Consider the following 19,717-nt stretch of genomic DNA (forward strand, 5'->3'; position numbering starts at 1 on the left):
CCACATTGTCTCTGTGGGCCGCTTTCAGCCTCACAGATCAGCAGCCCTGAACCCCACTCCACTGGAGTCTGGGCACCTTGTTCTCCCCACTTCTGGGCAGATGGAAGTCCCAGTGACGGGCCCACTCAGGCTCCAACTACATAGATGAGAACTCCTTCCGTTAGCTCTTTAATCCCCCTCAACATCCTCTGGTTACTTGCATTGACTCATTCTTCTGTTCGTTGAAAAATGATTGACTACAAACTCCTGTAACCGGGTCACAACTTCCCATCTGGCAGCAAAGCAGAGCAGCTTTCCAGTACAGGTATAGGTAGTGCTGCACTCTCTCTGCCTGGAGTTAGGAGCAACCCAGCCCATCTAGTGACTTCACTCAAATTTAAGTCTGCCCAGTTAGTCTCTCCTGTCCTATTTGTACTATAAACTCTCCCCTGCCTAAAGCTGTGTGCCATCCAAATGGCACATCCCTTCAGGAGAAAAAACAGGTTTTCCAGTTTAAGGCTGAACAGTAATTTAGAGAAGAACAGAAAAATTCCTTCTCTTGCAACATAAGGAACAAACCACACTTGTTAGGGTGCAAGGAAAGCTTCGCAGGGTTCATGACTTCTTTTTCGGCCATAGACACACAGCCAAGTAATGGTCTCTGGCAAAATACAGCTTGAACACCATGATGCAGTTTTACAAAGATTATGATGTTGTTGTTTGGCAAAGCTTTTAACTGACTGTTAGATTATTTTTAATGAGTAGGAAGTAACAGGGAGTTTGCTACTGAATTTTGTTTTGAAAGACATTTTTTCTTAACACATTGGTATGTTTAATTGGCACACAGCACTCACTGCACACAGCAACGTACACCTTTCCCACTAGCAACTGCAGTTATCCCAGTGCATATGGTTATACACTTCCAGAAAAAGAGGGCATAAGCAGACAGGTAGTAGACAGTCACGAGACATAGGGCCCAGCTCTGAGGCAAGGCAGTAAGAGCCATAGCCTACGGAGGTCTGCCAAGAACAGGAAAGCAGTAAGTAATGCATCACAAATTGGTGCAGGGGGGAAAAAGCGTTAGACTGATTCCTTTTTAACTCAGTCATAATTGAAGCAAAGTCCGTGTTGCCAGGCCAGGGGAGCAATGGGAGGAGTCTGACACTAATGCAAGGCAAGTCAGGAGCTCAAACATCCATGGACCTTGGAACTACTTGTAAAGTCCTTCAGTGCTACAAACTCTCTTTACTATAGGGGAAAGCACAGTCTTTGAACCTATTCACACCTTCTCTACCCCTATTGCAATCAGTGGCAGGCCTGACTTGTTATCCTAGGTGTGTCAGTGCCTGTAGATTGAAATGGTACCTCTGCTAGCACAGGTGTTTTCCCCCTCTGCCTGTACATTTTCAACTCAACTCTGAATTGTTCACATTGAGAACCAACAAAAACACAAACCCAAACTTTCCCTTGAAGGAAATGACTTTTTTATAAGAAGACCCAAGAGTCTGAAACAGAAGGAATCAATGCTGTGAAGGATAAGTCCTTTCAGAAAGCAGGCAGGAGCAGACAGATCTGGAAGGATCCTGTCCCTTTACCAGCAGCTTTTACCCTCTCCTTGCAGGGAAGCAGCTGTTCACCCGTAAACCTGCTGCATTTCACTATTTTAACATTATGCATGCCTTTGTTTCTCTGCTCCACCACCACAGCCAGGGATCAACAGGGATTGTTTTGGTACTCTGGGCAGAGCACAGTCAGGAGGATCTACCATGGTCCAGCTGGGATTTCACACTCTTTTCGGTGTTCCTCCTTCCTGACCCACAGCCAGTGACATGAGACACCTGTGATCCCCTCCAGCACCGCTGCTCTGCAGCTCAAAATCCTATTCCTGATAGCACATCTTCCCTCCCATGTTCAGCAGCAGTCCCAGTGCCAGTTCAGCTGCATGCACAGACCAATGCAAAACTTACAGTCTACATCAGTAAGTGCAGTGGACTGTGGTTCCTTTAACCAACAGAAGACCACAGTATCTGTGCCGCCTTTAAGCTCAAAACTGAAATATTCCCCCATGAATGCTTCACAGCTCGTTATCAAGACCAGGGTTTGTTCTGTAGGAAAGACTGTTTTTTACTTTTTCTCAGGCACTAAAATCCTGACAGATTTGATTCTGAAGAAGTTTTCCTCTGAGAACTGCGACCTTTGGATATGGCAGAACATAGACTTTCCCAGTTTCCTCCACAGATACAAGGCATTTGCCCCACTGGACATCAAAGAAAGCCACCAGGACGATCTGAATCTTCACTCTGGCAGAAAATGGCACACAGCATATAAACAACACACAGACCAAGATGGGAGCTGGTCTGCTGGGATTGTGTGTGCTATCCATGACTCCTGTATGTGGTTGTCTGTTATCTTGATTTGTATTTAGTCACCTTTGCCTCATTTGAGTGGATTTATTTAGAAAATTCTATAAAACAATAATAACTAAATATCTAAGGGACCTGAAGAAACCTACCCACAAAATGCCTCATTTACACCACATAATCAGATTCCTGCTGTCTACTATACATGATCTGTTGTTAAACCATAGAGGTTCTGCAGACTTCTGCTCTGATATTTGTCCAGCAGCTCCTGTTTTGCTGACTTCTGGGGCTCCCTGCAAGGCCTGTTTTTCCAGACTCAGAGGGGTGGACTGATCTGGCTTGAATGAGGAGTGTCACATTTACTGTGGGCTGGGAAAGATGAGGGCTTTGCTTATTGCTGACATGTGTTAACTTTAAACCTGTAATAAGGGCATTTTTAGAAACCGAATTGTCTGTGTGCTTTTGTCTGGAGCTGACTGTGTTGTGTCGCCTGGATGGAGGAGGCACAAGAGGATTGTGAGGTCACATAAAACTGGATTATGACAGTGAATCAACAGGGCATTAGGAATAAGCTAATTAGAAAGGAAGAACCTGCATGTACACACACATCTTGCTAATCATGATTATGGGAAAGAAAGGACTGAGAAAATACACTGGCAGTTAAACAGCATTTTAACATGACACTAAAGAGACAGAAAGACCTTTGCCTTAGAGACAAGCAAGTACAAAAGTGACAGGTACGGTTGGAAAGAGCAGCCCTGTCCCACTGTGCTGCAGATGTCCTTCACATGCACACCATGCTCATCTGAAGTTCAGGAGACAGACAGACCAGTCACCTCAGATCCCAAGAACAGTCACCATCATGGCAAGAGCCCTCAGAAATCCACGTGATTTCAGATGCAATTCCCACAAAATGACACTGCCCTGTTCAGCAGACACGACTTCACATTCATAAGGGATAATTCTGGGAGAGCCATGGATCCATCACAAGCTCCAGAGAGCCACTGGCATTATAAATTCCTGAGTGGACCACACTGACATATTAAAGATAGACATAAAAAGGGTTATATCTCTGCACAAACATCCCAGCTAGGAGCTCCACCCAGATTTCTCTGAGAGTCTTCTGACGTCCATGGTCAGAAGAGCCAGAACCAGCTTACACACTGGCTCTGGCTGTTTCCACAAGGCTACCAAGCTCTCCCCGCAGGCAAGACAACGCCTTTGAAGTGGTGTACAATAAACAGTAAAATTGTCCTTCCTTTTCATTTTTTAAACAAGGAAGGACAACAGATCCTTAAAGCACAGTATTAGACTAAAACCCAGAAAAATGTTCCCTGCTACAAAAGGAGATTTCTTGGTGTTCAGAGCAGCTCCAACAGCATGTTCTTGCACCCAATAAAACCTGATGCACAAGTGAAAAACAACAGCGCTAACATGCAATATAATTAAGGAACAGTAAAACTTAGTACTGGTGAAAGCAATAAAAACTTCAAATTGTCATCTAAGACTTAAGTAGCTGGAGTCACTTCCCTAAGCTAGAATCAAAGCATACAGTTGCAGGGCTTGTACTGCAATAACAAGGATTGTCTCAAGAGAAGACACAGACTCCCGGCGTTGCACCATTCACAACCCACTGGTGCAGTTCTTATGGTTTAAAGCGTCAGCTGAGACCCAGTATATACTCACTCCAGGGGCCTCTGCACAACAACCACTATTAACTCATTGTCACTGGGAAATTGCTTACTTATTAATACATTGAGTTGGCTGTTCTTCCTGCAGGAGAATGCTGTTCCATAAACACAGGAATGTATTTCCAAACCTCAACATCCAATGCTTGCTTCCCTCCCTACTCCAGATTTTTAAAATTAAAAGGGATTTCTATAATCCCTTCCTGTAATACAGATTTCTGTGAAGAAACAGTTAATTCAATAGTTTGTGGTCTTAGCACTAATTAACAAAAATATCAAATTAGTGTTTCCCAAACTACTACTCATAGTGAAAGAGGAAAATAAAAACATTCCCATTCTATGGCAATGACTGGGTAGAAGTGCCTTCATTTTAATAGCAGATGTTTACTCCTCACCCACCTCCCCATGAAGTTATTTATGATATGTTTTTTACAGATTAGGATCCTTGATCCCACAAGCACTTGTGCACCAAACAGCACACTTAATCTCAGCAGGACTCATGCAGAAATACAAGTCTGAAGAATTCAGGGCCGTAGCTGTATTTCTGAATGCCACTGGAGTATAAAGACTGCAAAGACAGAAAGACAGTGTCAACAAAACCTCAAGGTAGAGCAGCTCCCTGGCTGTTGACTGAACTGGGTATCTCTAAAGGACTATAAATGATGCAACTGTGACATTTCCATTACTTTATGGCTGCACTTATAACTGGAAGGACACAGTGGCAAAACCACATTTAACGTAAGCCATGTTCCTCAGCACCCATTTAAAAAAACAAAACAAAGCCAAATAAACAATTTGAGACAAAATAATAATGTGAGCTGACTTTGCAGTATTTGACTTGCTTTCAAAACCATCTTGTGTTTTTAGAAAAGACTGTGGGTTTTGTACTCTCTGTGGTATTTCCAGCGGACACAGCTCTTCCTGTGGTATTAGACCTGGCACTGCCACAAGAACTTTGCCCCTGATTGTCTCAATGAAAACACCACGAAAAGGAACAGTTTCCACAACTGGCTGACAACATCTAAAATATACATAGGGACAGGAATACATTTATGTATATAACCAGGAAGAGGAAAAAGAAGAGAAAAATCTGGAGAACAGATGAAAGTGCAATGAATAATTTTACCAAAAAGAAGAAAAAAACCAACAAGGATTTGGCGAAAGAGTTTTGTTTGTTTGTTTGTTTGTTTTTTGAGAGATTCTAGTCAGGCACAAAAGCTTTGCTCATTTTTAGCGGGTGGATTTGAGCCAGAGCATTGCCTTGGCTCTGACTCAATTCTACTCTATAGCTTTTGATTCACTGAAATCTCAGCCTTAGCTGGGGGAAGGGAGGCATGTTGGTGCTGCTTCTGCAAGGGGCAGGCAGGAATTGGAGGCACTGGCTCATCCATCTCCATTGCTCTCCCTCCAGCAGTGGCATAGGGGCCCTTGTTCCTAGAACCCTCTCAACTATACATCTTTCCAGACAGAGTTACCAGATCATCTAGCCTCACCATGTCTGTTTTGATGTGTGAAAGCGGAGTCCAAGGGAATTAATCTGAATATATATAGATTATTACACAGGCTTCAGACAGGTTCAATAATGTCACAATCCTCTGGGTGCTGGTGAGGATGCTCTGTGACCATGAGACAGATGTCTTCTATACACTGGCAAGGAGCAGGGTACTCACATGTGTTTCCAGGCCAGATACTGGGGGGGTTGCCAAATACAATACACTGCCTGGCAGCACCAGGTCTCTGGTACAGCCCTGGCGAAATGCCCCAATCCTCCCCAAGAGAGGCCAGCTCCATGGATGAGTGGGTCTTTTCTTCTTCATGTATGTTCACATAATTCGGCTTCCCTACTGAGGCTCCCCAGCACAAAACCAGCAGGACAGTGGTGGGTGACCTGCCTTCCAGGAACTGCTCTGAGTCCATTTGCTCATTATGCATTACTCTAACGAGGCACGAGATGACAATGACTTTGCAGCAGAGTCAGATCTAAACTGATGATCTAAAGTCTGCAGCTTTCATTCAGCTGTTTAGGTATCCAAGTCTCACAATCCCCTCTGTGAGCTCAAAAAAATACATTATAGAGAAAGCAAACAGTAATGGGAAGCAGGGCAGCCTTAGACAGACACGTACCCTCTGGGGCACATGGCAGGGAGACAAAGAGACACACAGCTCATTGCAAATTGCTGCCATTGCCATATTAGTCATGCAACATAAATGCTGTCAAGTAACAGGCTTTATGGGAACAGCCTCTGATTTCTCCAACAACGCCAGAAAGTGGTATTGTGGCTAAAGGCTGTAAACTAAGCATTGTCAGATTTGATAGAAATGTGCCAAGATCTGTCAGCTTCACCTAGCAAGCGAAATGGGATGTATTTAAGACCAGGCTAGTTCTGCAAGTATAGCTGACTGCTGCTTGGGGTGCATGGAGAGAGGAGGTAAAGAGATACGGCTCAGTGGTCAAAGCATATATGGACAGTCTCATAGTTGGACAGCCTCAGAGCTGGTCTAACTCTGCTTGCAGGAGCTCTGGAGCAATTCCTGCAGGTCAGATTAACCAAAACGTAACACTTCTTGGTCACGCCTTGTTTCCGTCAAGAGAATTAATTTAGGGATATTTTCAGTTTGTGTCTGACTGTATAAAAGGTTGAGCTAGCTCCATTTTGCTGTGCTCTGCAGTAATCAGAGTCATGACTTCAAAATGCCAATTTATAGTTTCTCATTCAAGAAGTCTTGAAGATGGGGGTCAGATATTCTGCTTTCTGATATTTACCCTCATCCAGAACGAAATCTACTCTTAACATAGAGGCCTCCGGTAATGGCAAAGACCCTTTCAGCCTGAGCAGGGGATTTCATCAGGGTACTACTATCCCTGAACCTAAAGTAAACCCGATTTTGTGTCGCTGTGGGGTTCCTTGTGCGGGACCTTTCCCAGACCCCCCACCAGGCTCCTTTCTCTAGTTCTAAGCCAGCAGGACACAGCCATCCTGCTCCAGCAGATGAAAAAGTTCCAGAAGTGTCTGTGTAAAACACCGGCCAGCAAAAATAGATTCTAACAAGCAAAAAATTCAACATTGGGATTACAGAGTTGCAAAATGGTGAGAGACCATCGCTCCAGAGGGGTAGCTAAGCAACAACTGCTTTGTTTTGTTTTGAAATCTATATGAGGAATAAAAATACCACCAAGCACAGAGACAGCCCAGAAAAAATACTCTCTCCTCTGAAGAAGAGCTGGGACAGTGTCAGCTACTCTGGTTGCATGCAGCGCATGAGTCTCATCTTTGATCTCTGTTTTAAACCTGTCATCTCAAACCTTCTTTTGACAGCCTTGCAACTGAGTGTTCAATGGCCCAGGTCATGGAGGGATGGCTTTACTGAGGTTTTTATTGATGGGTTTATTTAAACACAATGTATATAAGGTAGGCATGCTACTCTTGAGTAACCTGATAGTAAGCTTGCTAACCAAAAATAAAGCATCCCTTAGAAGTGGTATAAGCTTATATGTACTGAGTGGCTTAAGCAAAGGCAGAGGGTTAATTAACCTAATGAGCACTACATTAAAACCCTATTAAACCAGAGAGTTCCAAATACCTGTCAAATGGAACATTGCCCTTTCCAAAGCCAAATGTACTCTTAAATTCATGAAAAGCCAAAATAAACGAGTCCCCAGGTAAATTCTACTGGATGAACTCTAAGCTCAAGTTGAGATAGGATAAGATGCTTACAATGCCATACAAAACAAGAAATTGAAATGGCTGTATAACTGTTAAGAGAGTACCGAAAACATTTACCATTTCAAAGGACAGATGCTTAACAACCATTAGCAAGTCCAAGACAAGGTACTGGGCATCATCAGAGCAACATTGCTTGTTCCCTGAGCCCTGACTTCTTCAAATGCTGATTGGAATGACAAGGGACATGGGGCAGGTCCACAGCTCTAAGCAGAAACATACTAAATCCTCACTAATCCAAGTAGGATTCATTTCTACTATTAAAACCAAACAGTAACAACTCTAAAGGAAAATGGATCCCAAGGGATGAAGGTCCTTTGTAGTCCGGAAGAAATGACCAAGCAGTCTGCAAAGGCTGCTGCTGCTGTGCTATCCCCTTGGGACTCCCTTGCTACAAACCTACAGGGCAAGAAGGAAAAACCAGGATGTACAGCAGTGACCAAACTCCTGTCTGGAATGGCCACTTGGCCAGGCAGCAGCCACAGCACATCTGCTGCCATGTAGCAGCAAGTTCTCTTACAGAAGAGAACAATATTCAGCAAAAGCAGGTTTAGCCTACTGAACTGAAATTCCTAGATCTGAGGTGACAGACCACCACAGCTGATTTCACAGTATCACAGTATGTTAGAGATTGGAAGGGACCTCAAAAGATCATCTAGTCCAATCCCCCTGAAGCTACAGGGGGATACCTTGAAATCCCCCCTGATTTCAAGGTAGCTTCATAATGAAATATTTACTAGCCTGAAATTCTACTGAACAAATCTACTAGGACAATCTTTAAGAACCTGTCCCAACATTTATAAATAGCATTCTCCCTTTAGCACATGAGAAGAAAAATACTGTGACAGATTCTTTTAACGTTTATAAATACATTTTATCCAAATCATGGAAAAATGTTCCAACAGACTGGCACAGAAAACACCCTTTCACACCAGCGCAGCATGCAAAGTCATCCTGTCCTACTGAAGCTACAGCAGAATGTCAGAGGTGGGACTGCTCCACAGCAGGCACAGAGGAAGTGCAGGCATTGTGGAGAGCTGCCCAATTCCTGGTAAACTCCTGTGGTGTTCATGGTGTGGCTCCTCGCACAGCAGAAGAGGTGGAGGTAGAGAACTCTCCAGTGAATAAGCTCTAGCAGCTGGGAGGGAAATGTCTCCAGGGGGGAAATTCTTAACAACCAGCTTCTGAACAGAACTCCTGGGGGGTTACACACTCCTTTTTACACTCAAACCCCTGGTAGGGATCTATGGCATGTACTTTGCTTAAAGTAGGATAGAAACTTATCCTGTTTCTAAGGCTCAGGTCTGTATCATACTGAAGTCAGAGAGTGACCCCTCTGATTTTAAAGGGCTTTGAACTGGATCCTGGGTAATTTATACCACACGTATTTCTAGGTACTTTGGCCTGTCTTTCAGGAAGCAGAATCTATGTTTGAGCACCTTAAGAGGTCTTGCCATAATTATTATTTTCTGGTGAGGACAAACTTTCTGCCTACACAGCACAGCAGACCACCAAGCTGCTGTTGCTCATGTTGGTTAGACTGAAGGTAGTGGAAGGAGACACAGTAAAATGAAATTTCAATTTCATTGTGATGAGTCCAAGCAAGCAGCCATTGGGGCTATGCCCTTCTCATTCCAACAGATGGAGACAGAGACCTTTGGGTTAAGGATCACACCTCAATCTCAAAATTTACAAATTCAGGTATTACCCTAGTTTATCCATGCGCATTCCCAAAAGCTTTGGACTCACATGTAGCCTTCTACCAGAGGAACAACAATAATAAGGGAAACAAATCCATTTACAGGATTATGTATAGAAATAAAATGGAGGTATAAACTAAACTCAAAACCCAACTAAACAAAAAAAAACCCACACCACAAAAAAACCCACTGGATTACATCCTAGTGCTAGATTATATTATACTAGATTGCCTCCAGTCATAGTCCAAAAGCAGTGTTGGCATCAGAAGCAATAGGTTCACTTAAATTGTATTTAACTAATTTAAGTGGAAACTCTCTTGAGTTCTAGGAAAAAGTCTGATAGTTGGAGGAAAAAAAACACAGGTCAAACATTTTCACTGTTTATCATACTTCAAAGGTTTGGATGCTCTTTGTGCTTTGTAACTGCTGACTGAGCAACTGAAGCCTGTGAGGGCTCGGAGGTGCTCTGTACTTCAGAAGAGCATGTCACATGCCCAGAATATTTTTTTTTTTTCCAAAAATATTTCCAAAATATTTCCAAAAATTTTCCAAAAATAGTCCAGGATACAGCAACGCTGCAGCAGGTCCTGTTGACACTGCCTTCTTCTGGACTCCAAGGAGACTGCCTTTCTCAGCAATGCAGAATTTAGAAGGAACCGTCTGGGCCATCCATGTAAGGTTACTGAACTCAGGATACCTTTCAAAATATATTTATCTATTTGTTTAATGTAGCCTCTTCTCCTGTTTCTGGAAATACATAGCAAAGGAACTGTTATTTGTACCATGACATCTCCCCATCCCACCTCCATCATACAGTCAGCTGTCCTTTTCCACGGAGTTGCAATTCACTGTTACTGCAATACGTGTAATTTTTTTCCCAATATGCTCTTTCTGCTCCCAGCTCATGACATTCACTGCAGCAGTTGGCACTCTTTCCTCCCTCCAAGCTCAAATGTTTCACCTTCAGGAAACGTCCCAGCTCCTCTGGCCAGCAGGATGAGAAACCTGAGTTGGTTTCTGTACGTGGTTTTACTGAAACAACTGTCAACACTGCCAAGTTTCTAGGCTGGCCATTTGAATCACAAATCTAGTACTATACATACTATATACTTCTGACCTATACAACAAACCATACCACAAGCAAACAACAGAGACAGTTCCCCTTTGATACATGTACTACTTTACTTTCTGAACTCGTGCTGGATTGCATCTGAAAATGACAGTGTTAATTAAAACAAACAATAACTTGTTTTGACTATTTAACACCAGAGGACCCTGCTTAAAACTGTTTGCCTTTAAGATAAAAGCAAACCTTACAGGTGTTTACCTTACCACTTCTACAAATAACTTGTGAAACTAAACAATAAATTCAGTATCTATGCATGTCCTGCCTCTCTTTTCAACCGCTCTAAGCTCTGCACTTTCCTTACTCCTAAAACTCTTTGCTACTGGTTCACCATCTTGACTGTTCCAGCTTTTCTTTGTCCAGCTTCCTCACCTCCAGACTCCTCTACTCTCACCCTAAAGTGTGCTGCTGACATCTCTGAATTTCTCCTGGTTTCCCGTTGCTATTGCTAACTCAAAAAGCTTCTTCCCCACTTAGAGTGCTCTGTATGTTTTCCACACCATCTACATCTTTGCACACCTTCAGCTTCTTCCGTACCATTGTCCCCACTCTTACTTTCTCAGCTTTCTTTCTCTTGCACCCAGGGTAGCTTCTCACTTCAGCCACCTTTGCCTCTGAGCCTCATTCACACAACAGTTTATGCAAGACCTCTTTTTGTCATTTTACCCTTTACTCATTAGCTACCTCTATTTCTCCCTAAAGTATTTCTTCATAGCTTGGCTTTGCCTTTCCTTACATTAACTCCTAACCTCTTCAACACAGTAATTCTATCTTGCTGCACAAAATTTCATTATTTCTTCACAGAGAAGAAAAGGTTGGAACAAATAACCCAAATGTTATGAGTTTCTTGAAGATCAAAGGCACTGAATCCAACAGGGAGTTAAAGTTTTACATTAGAACCATGTTACTGGGGAAAGAAAGAATATACTTTAATAGCTTCAGTGTCAAAGTCGTTTCTTATTTTGAATTTCTAACACTAAAATGTTGTTTCATTTGGCAAATATCAGATTTGATAAGCCAAGGCAATGCAAAATGGTCTAAGGAAGACTCATCACTGTCATGAAGAAAGAGACTTTGTCTGGAAGCTCACTCCTTTGACTTTCTTCAGCAACTGTCTGGTTGTTAACCAGCCTGTGATTCCACTTGCAAGTCTGACTTACTTCCGAAGCCATAGATGAAAACTGAAGCTGCAGAGGATACTAAAAGGCAAGATCAGCGCTTCACTGGGGATAGTTGCAGCTGGTCTAAACCTGCATTTGCTCTACTGCAGTTGATGGAACACTGGCAGCTCACCAAGGCTGAGGCTTTGCCATCAAAGATGTATATAGACCTTTTCTTTCCCCAGTTCATTTCAGAAAAAGCGTTGAACAGGTCACACAAAGCACAACTTTCCTCTTTTGAAACTAAGGTAAACTGCTGAAGGGACAGATCCAACAGAAAAACAATCAAAACCAAGGCTAAAACTGTATGACTGCTCCCCTGATAAACAAAGATTATGCACAGCAACATAAAATGTGCAAGTTAATAACCATGATGCATCATGCTGAAGAACTAGCTGCAGCATATGAATAGGATGTGGCATCTTCAAAAAACCCTCTGGAAGAATAAATCATATTCAGTTCCATGTAATCATTTATGCACAGAGACTACAGCAATATTAAGCTCTCATAAAACCTTTGAAAATATACGGAAAGCAACTCGGGCAGTATTTGAGTAAGGCTACAAAGTCTAGAAAGCAGTAAATAGTACCAAGCTGTCACAGATGCACAGTAAAGACTTTGAAAATATGCTCAGACAACTTCCTAAACAGACAACAATGATCAAAGCCCACACTTTGTATTTTACTCAAGTGAAGGACAAACAGGTATCAAATTGCACACATTAGGAACACAGATGGCCAAATTTGCCTTTTTTTTCCTAAGCATAAAATATACACTGTCTCTGCACAGAAGAGAATAGAAGCAGCATTACACATCTGGAGGGAAAACGCTGTATGTTTGGGCCAGAAAAAGTGAAAGGATCATAAAATGGTTTGGGTTGGAAGGGACCTTAAAGATCACATAGTTCCAACCCCCCTGCATTCCACATCCCTTCTGCACTCACTCAACAGACTGTCAGCCCCTGGCCTTGACAAACTCTAGAATGACAGCAAAACACAGACACAACCTGTCACCCCACGCTGAAACCCACCCATGCAGACTGTAATGTGGACTCCAAACACACCAGAGGTAGGCAAAGGCTTTGTCTTGGGCTCAGGCTGCCTGGTCCTGAGCCCTGTCCAACCTTCAGCTTCCAAACCTCATGCTGTCATACAAACATGCCACAAAGACACCAGGGTGCAGAATACACCTTTGTATCTTTGTGTAACACACGTACCACGACAAAGACTGAACAAGCATGAAGTGGAGCACGTCTGACTTTTGCAGTAAGAAAAGTAAGCTTAGAAATGTAATAAAAAAAAAAGAGTAGTTGGGGAGCTGAGGAAGCCAGAGTTCAAGTTCTTGGTCTACCACAGAGTTTTTGTATGGCCCCAGTTGAGTTGTTTATTCCCTGCACGCCTGAGCAATAGCTTCGTGGGTGGTGCACGGGAGAAATACGTTAAAGACTGGGAGGTATTTGGATGCAGGAATACCCAAGAGCTCTAGGACTGGCATATTTATACATACAGACACCACTCGGAGACAATCACTCAGAAAGCACTAAGTTACAGAATAATAAATGCATTAATCTTGACAGAAAACGTTAAAAGCATAAACAGAGGAAAGTATCAGGGGACAGAAGAACTGTGATGATTTCCCCTAGCTAATTACATGGTCAGAACTCAAGAGCAAGTACTTTCTTATAAATGTAACTTCATTTTTTTTGTGAGGGATTTCTGTTGTCCATAAAACCGATGAGCAGAAACACACCTGGAGTGCAGTGTCCTGTCTGACTTGCAACAACTGGAAGCAGCTGCAGAACTGCAGCATGAATCACAGTCACTTGTGCAGATGCAGCCAGCTTTCTGCAGACTGTCAAATGCTGCTGTAAAACTACAGAGCACGAGTTTAACTTGCTTCTTAATGGAAATACGAGCTGGATTGTATAACCTCTGCCCAGCAGTTAAAAAGAAATCATAATAGGAGAGAATACAACTCTCATCTGAGAGCTCACTAGCTTTTCTTGGGACATTTCAGCTGAAAAAGCAAGACATATATTTGACAAATACATGCCAAGGGGTTTAACTTTCCACAGCTTTGTTTTTTTAAAATGACCAAAATATTTCTTTGACAATTACTTTTTAAATGTGAGAGATTTTGAGTTTAAATACTGTAACTTGCCATAGCACAAACAAGCCATAAAGAATTTGTTCTAAAGGTAAATTCTAACTGAAAAAGGGGAATGTTCGTTCTTTGAAGGGCATTTCCTTTCACTCTTATTAGGCTGATAGGGCAGTTTTGACAGAAAAATCACAACTGACAAAAGTAGTGTGTGACTAACTCTTGCACCTTGCAAAACAGTTCAAGGTTTTTCTGTTAATTGTATACAGTGGTGCTAAAGAAGAGGCTATTTTCCTGGTATCTTCATCTTTTGCTTTTAAGCCAAAGGAACATGATGTTAAATTCTGCATAAATATAGCACAAACCAGAGTCCTTTGTGCGTGTTCTTGAACTGTTTCAAGAAGCCCTAGAGATATCACACATTATCCCATGATTCAAACCTTTAACCTTGAGAGAAAATACACAAAACAGCTTCAGATTTTTTTCTAACTCAGTACAGCATTGTAAATACTGTAACAGTGATTTGATAAACACAATAGAAGAGCTTTTAAAGTGAACACATCTCGTCTGCCAAGTATAGTACATGTCTTAGTAAAGACTGTTTAAAAATGCAAAACATGATTAAGTACTCCAATATTTTTACTGTATCCACTTCTCTGTGTTGCCTGATTTCATCTCTTTTAAGAGAAATCCTGGCATGTCTCAGTTTTAAGGAACACAGTATCACTCTATTTTACTAAAAAGGTGTGTAATAATTCCTAAAACAAAATAAACTTGGGTTTGATCATCTGTGCCTGATATATATTTTAAACAAAATCGATTTGCCCCAAGTACCAGAAGTAATTCTAAGGGCTAATAAAGTGGAAAATCTCCTGTAGCATGAAGAAAGTGGGCCGTACACAAATGCACTCCCTCTATGCTCATGCAACTTGTACCAGACAGTATGGATTTATGTTAGTAGCAAACATTCCATTACACATAACCTCTTACTAATGAGCAAACACATCTGTTCTGTTGAAAGTCTTCACCAGATAAGAGATTTTATTATATGAGACACAGACCCTCCACTGGCAAGGAAGAATGGTTCACTACAAAACCTTTTCTCCTGCAACATCAGTCTCCCACACTGGTAACATTCCAGCAAAACAAGGAAACAGCCAACCTGTGTGTCAGAGCACTGGTGCGTTCCAGTGGGAACACATCTAACTCAGGAGCAAAGATGTGGTATAACAACTTTGGCTCAACAGGACAGGGGAAGAAGCCTGTATAAATACATTACATGTCAGAGCAAGGCAGACATTGCAGAACCACTTCTGTATTCATTTCCTCTTAGAAGCATTAATAATTTACCAGCTTTTTTATAAATCAGCACTGGAGCTGCATCATTGCATTCCAAGCAAATTCTAGGTATTCATGTAGTTGATTGTTTTCCTTTGACTCTTAGTTCAGTCCTGTCCTTTAGTCCCACTGGCCTTCTGTAAATTCCCAGAGATAGCTAAATGGAATGAAACCAGGATTTTATTAAGCTACAAAAGAAAATAAATTATGCTGAAACTGATGTGAATATTTAGAAATTTTTCCAAACATGAGGATAAATGTGCAGCTCTCGTGAGGAGACACAGGAAAAAACAATTCCATTAAAGGGTCACTTATGCTCAGAGCATTCAGAAAGTGATGGGAAAAAACAAAAAAGAAGGAGAGAACTTAATGTCAGGGCCCCAAATACTCCCTTGCCTGTCCACCAGGGACAGGACAGAGCTTTCCTGGGAAGCATTGTCCCCTTTTGCACAAATTGAAATATTTCTGTCTCACTCAGATCCAGGCTATCTCCTTCTGGATTGTACAGCTAGCACGCTCTTCAGTCACAAATGGTAACCAGATGCAGGGCTGGTTCCTAAGCCTGCAAACAAGAAGCCTCAGTCACTGCCTCTGCTGCTCTGAGCTGGGTGGGCTGAGGGCTTCATGCTGTCACTCTTTGGTGGGCACTTGCGCAGGCTGCCAGAGTCATCCTCACCACAGCCACACTGCTGTCTGGAAAGACTCTGCAGGAGAGGCACCTTCCCAGAGCTAGGGATGCAGGGAGGGTTAGAGGCAGAACAGACCCACCACTGCAAGGAAGCAGACAGGCAGGCAGCAAGAGCTGGACAAACTCTCCTTTCTGTCCTGCTGAAGCCCAGGAAGCTGGAAGAAAATGAGGCAGGGGAGGGAGCAGAGCTCAAAGTGTTTTACAGTCCCAGAATGATTCTAAAAAAGGTGCTGCTAGAAGGATACAGTCATCACCTCAGCAGTTACCTGAACAACTTTCTCACAGAAGGCAACTACCAATAAAAGCTAATGAAGGCTCCTCTTGCACCTCACCAAGGTCCTTTTTTCCATTCACCCTGCGAGGCACCAATACACCCTTTGTGATTAAAAGGCAGGAGATAAGGTATGTGGCTTTACAGTCCTGATGCTTCCTCTCCACTGCTTTACAAGGAGTCCTGACCTTACTGAAGAAAACAGCAAAGCTCCCATGAAGCTTTAACAGGTACAGAATTGGGCAATTACAGCCTGGTGCATGAAGGGTCCTGCAGACAGCAAGAGGAAATGCATGTGCCTTAGTGCTCCCCTCTCTGCTAAGTTGTGTTTGCAAGGCTGTGGACATAGAATAAGGTTTCTCTAGTGCAGACATCAATCAGAAGTCTCAGCTGTGGAGGAGAGATTCTACCAAAAAATTCCTTCCTGTTGTGATATATTTATTTTTTTTCTTAGCAGACATCAGAACTCTCTTACTTGAAAATCCATGTGCAAGTCTCTAGAGGGAAGCTTGAACTTATCCTTCAATTACTGAAAGTTTATTATTATTTTCTCATGGAAAAAGTCATGGATGTCTTGTAATTCCTCATGTTCCCATCTTCTAAAGTTGAACGCATCTTGACCCAGAGAAAGGCTTGGGAGCCCGCTAAAACAGGAGGTAAAAGACAATTCTGAAACAATTTACAAGATGTTCTTTCCCTCCAGACATTAATGCTATGACTCACAACTGGGTGCTGGAAGTCCGCTGAGAGTAGTAAGAAACCTATATGTTCACTTGATGAACTTTCCACAGCAAGAATGAACGGTTTCTGTGTTTTGTGAAGCGATGCAAAATATTTTGTGTCAACAGAACTAACACACCTGATGTTTTGGAAGGGTTGTCCAGTCTAGGAAACTGACCCTCACAGCACCTTCACAGTTTGGAATCAAAATACCTCTACATTTTTAGGGGATGGAAAGGGAAAGGGTAAAGGTTGGAAGGGTAGTGGTGTGCCAAAAAAATTTAATGTGATTTTAGTCTGTTCTGTAAAGTGTCTCGTCTAGTGTTTTCTTAGGGCCCCATCCAAAGCCCATTGAAACTAGTGGGAATCCCTCCAGGCTAGGCTTTAGTCTTTACACTACTGTATTTACTTTTATCACTAACTGCAACTGTAGTCTTGTAGCATCTGTAGGCAAAATGGCCATGAGGCGCTCCAAGACATAGAATATACCCACAGTAGTTCCGATACAGGACTCTTCCAAGTTTGTTTTCCTGACTTCCACATGGTTGTGTTCAATGTTTTGGTTAAGAAAACAAAGAAAATTCTTGCTTTCTGTCTCTTAAAATTATTTGAGAAAGAAACTGAGAAACAGCAATTGATAAGATTACAGTTAATCACTACATTTGGTCATATAAACTACATTCTGTACCTGGATGGCAAATGATTTTGCTCACTTTACCATAAAACAGCTTGTTAGTCCCATCAGCTGGACTGGTGTCCCAGAGCTATTGCATGGCTCTAGAATGTAAGGGCCAAGTTAACCATCACCCTGCAGAGAACCTGTCTCCTGCATAGTACACCAGCGAGATGGTTGGCAGCAGGTTTCAAAGACCATCTCCTTAAAGAAAACAGGCAAAGACATAAAAGAATATGGGCTGTTGTTGGACTTCAGTACTGTTGGATTTCTGTATTCAAATAATTCCTCTTAGGTTGATCCACCAACTGGGGGACAAGCTGGAACTTCACACTAAGAAAGATCACTTCATTCTGTACATTTATTTTAAGAAAATGCATGATTTAAAAGTTCTGGAAATGCACAGCAGACTCACATAGCTGGGGTGGTTTTTTTTGGATCTCAGCTGTTGCAGCCTATAGATTGGACTATCACTAACCAGAACCCAGTGCAGCTTTAGCAATATAAAGGCAAACATTACTGCATGTGTGTTGGGTTTGCTGTGGTTAAAGGAAAAGCCTATTAGAGGCTAAGAATTAACATCAGTGATTATGGGTACTGTGTAGGTGAGATCTTATCTTAGTGATATTACATCTTGTGGAAAATATGTAAATATATCAAGTTACATGTACACACAAAAGCATTTCGCAATTACACTAGATACTTAGCCGGTTGATCCCTCATACAACAAATGGGAGTGATACAAGTTCTTAAAACTGCATGAAATAAGACTTTTTGCCAAATTAGCTGGTAAACTAACTCAACAAGCCTTATCTTGCTCTTATCAGCCCACCTGTCTTTGCCCCTTTAATGACAGACTTAAAAGAGGAAATGAGTACTTAACTGATAGTGCTTCTTCAAAGGAAGTATTTGCTTCAGTTACCTTGCGTTTTTAATGAGATTGTTCAGTCACAGCTTGGCATCAGTTCACAGCATGCACCATGTCTAAGCTTTCAGATTTTCAAAGCACAAAAACACATGCATTAGTTTGAGCCAGCAAAAGGGAAATTGTTCCTGGTTGGCACACAATCACGGAGATGTTTACCACTCTTCCTTGGTTAGAGCAGACAGGAGAAAGTTATTCCTTTAACTATAATACCTGAGCTATCTTTGGGGGCTGTTTACAGAAAAATCTCTGCAATTCAGGTTCATCTAAGGGAGAAAGCACCCAAACAACTCCAATTTGCTGATGTTTAAAATGAGGGTAGGAGCTGCTGCAGTGGCCTCAGCACACCCATGATCACTAATTTACTATTATGCCATGCTAGTGAAAACTTACTCTGTGGCTGGGTGGCCTCTCTTTTGTTAAGGGGGAGGATAAAAGACACTGTAATATATCTTCATTAACTTTTTGTTTTCCTATAGACCCCAGATCAAACGTTTTAGTTTGTAAGGCTCTGACTCAGCACACAGTGCATGTATTTTTGACAAGCAGGGCATCTATCATGCACAAAGACAAACGCTCTGAGCTCCCACCGCTATCCCAAACCCCCTCACTGCACACAAGTGACCTGCAGCTGAAATGTGAAGTCTTGCATACAAAGTTTTTTTTCAAGAAACCACTCATGAAACCACTCAAGATGTTAAAAATGAATTTTTTCTAAGTTTTGCCCTTCAGTAAACACCGGAATGGGTCAAAAGCACAGCCCTGCCCTTACGCATTGCTGTTCAAGGGTCAAACGCTATACCAGCAGCTGAAAAGGGACCTTCCTAATCACACACATCTTCACCTTTTTTGTTCTTCCTCCACCTCCGCTCTAATCTTTTTTTAATCCCAGAGTAGTGGGATTAAAACGTTGGAGACAGCACTGAAATTGACATTTCTAACTGAGAAAGAGAAGAGCAAACCCCAGCTCCGCAGGACATCCCGCCCTCCACTGCTGCAGCACAGAAGTGGATGCTGTCTTGTTTACATGAACTAATTACCCTTGAGCCTCTCTGGAAGCCTGTGTCTTGTTTGCCTCTTCTCAGAAGCTGAACACATTCACATGCTGGATGGTAATGCTTTTACTGCTCATCCAAAACTGAAGAGTGGGGGAAAGAGGAGTAGAAGAATAAGAAAAGCCACTTCCAGGAAGTGCCATTTCTCTTTAGCTTTCATCAATACAGATGTCACGGTGCTACTGTTTCGAAGGACAAAACCAATCAAAAAC

General features: G+C 42.2%; 1 protein-coding gene across 3 annotated transcripts in view; it reads right to left on the reverse strand.

Moving 5' to 3' along the window:
- Nucleotides 1-19,717, reverse strand: part of PDE8A (phosphodiesterase 8A) — a 148,014-nt gene that overhangs the window by 63,217 nt on the left and 65,080 nt on the right. The window lies entirely within an intron of this gene.

The sequence above is a fragment of the Neopsephotus bourkii genome, unplaced genomic scaffold (genome assembly GCF_033783945.1).
Source record: "Neopsephotus bourkii isolate Nb327-2 ecotype Australia unplaced genomic scaffold, CSIRO-AGI_Nbou_v1 NB_318, whole genome shotgun sequence".
Taxonomy (NCBI): Eukaryota; Metazoa; Chordata; class Aves; order Psittaciformes; family Psittacidae; genus Neopsephotus; species Neopsephotus bourkii.